Genomic DNA, 1,406 nt, shown 5'->3' with positions numbered 1-1,406 from the left:
AGTGAAAATCTAAATATATTATACAAAAACATTTAAATAAATACTAACACTGAGGAAAAGGTGGAGGAACCTCCACACTCTGCCACAGAGTCTTCAGAAACGCTTCAAGACTGACTGCAAACGGAGATCCTTCCTGCCTCCAGCATCACCATGCCCAGCGACGGCTCTTTGAAGATACTTGGATGATATGAGTTATGACATCACTTAATTTCCCTTTAGGATGCAGAAAATGTTTTTGAATCGAATTTAATTATCTTTCTTCCACCTCCCCATCCCATCACCCTCACCCCTAGTTTCTATTTTAATTCTTCATCCAATCTTCTTCATTGCAGAGAGTAAATTGTCTTTTCCCAAGCTAGTTTAGGAAAGACAATTTACTCTCCCTTGAGTCTCCTCCTCTTCCTCCCAAGACTTCATCAGCAGGTCTTCCCAGACAACCACATCCAATCCATCCATCCTCTGAACCCTTTTCTTAATAAACTTTTATACTCCAATCAGTGATAAGTAGTGCTTGCTAGAGAAATTAATCTTCTTGAGTTTTACTGAAATAAAAAAAAACTTTCCAATTATGTTCTAATTCATTAAGTTAAACCAGGAATCACAAATATCTATTAGAGATGTTGCAATCTAAACACTCTGATTTAAATTAATTAAAATAACGCCTGTTATAGGTTGTAGCGTTACATCTTATGTTTAGTCAGTGGAAATAACTGTTAAACATCCCCCATGATATCACTTGCCTGCGATAAATTGGAGGGGAAAAAAAGCATCTTGTTCTATAAATTTACACGCAGATGTGACATGTCATGACTGTCAGAGCAGTAGCTGCTCCCCTGGTGGTGCTAAACGTTCAACAAGCAGGACAACAATGCAAATTATAGAGGACAACCCACAAGATGATCTAATCCGCTGACGAAAGACAGGAGAACGATTTCCCGGAAACCTGCATCACCTGCATCGTGGTCTTGAAGCATTTGTTGCATAAATTTTCATGAACAGCTGGAGGAGATACCGAGGAACGAGGGGGGCTGCGTTATTTGTGAAGTGTCACACCTTTTTCAGATTTACTGTGAAACACCTCAAGCGCGCACACCCCAACAAACATGCAGAGGATAAAGCTGCCTCCAACTTGCCTGCAGTGGGAGTTTTCCTTGAATTTGTTTAATCGTTTTTGGTTTTTAAATACAGAGATGAACACAACCCTGGTAAACGACTGGAAGTTATGGATTTCTCATTGGACCAGACTGAAGCTCGGATAAACGGCAATACTGTTTTTAAGAATCCAGCATCAGAAAGGTTATTTGTTTAGGAATATATCCATTTTTTTCTTTAAGAGTTCTTCAAGAACTATATATATATATATATTAAAAAAATGATTAAAAAAAATACTAGGTTGTTATTTAGAT

The 1,406-nt window shown here is 38.0% G+C and overlaps 1 long non-coding RNA gene across 1 annotated transcript in view; it reads left to right on the top strand.

Moving 5' to 3' along the window:
• Positions 1 to 492, top strand: part of LOC103136670 (uncharacterized) — a 2,917-nt gene extending 2,425 nt beyond the window's left edge. The window contains exon 2 of the long non-coding RNA XR_476054.2: positions 89 to 492. This is a non-coding gene — a long non-coding RNA (uncharacterized LOC103136670). The remainder of the gene's footprint in view (positions 1 to 88) is intronic.
• The last annotated feature ends 914 nt before the right edge of the window (positions 493 to 1,406 follow it).

Source organism: Poecilia formosa, unplaced genomic scaffold (assembly GCF_000485575.1).
Source record: "Poecilia formosa unplaced genomic scaffold, Poecilia_formosa-5.1.2 Scaffold34, whole genome shotgun sequence".
NCBI lineage: Eukaryota > Metazoa > Chordata > Actinopteri > Cyprinodontiformes > Poeciliidae > Poecilia > Poecilia formosa.
This window is presented reverse-complemented; position numbering and strand designations above follow the sequence as displayed.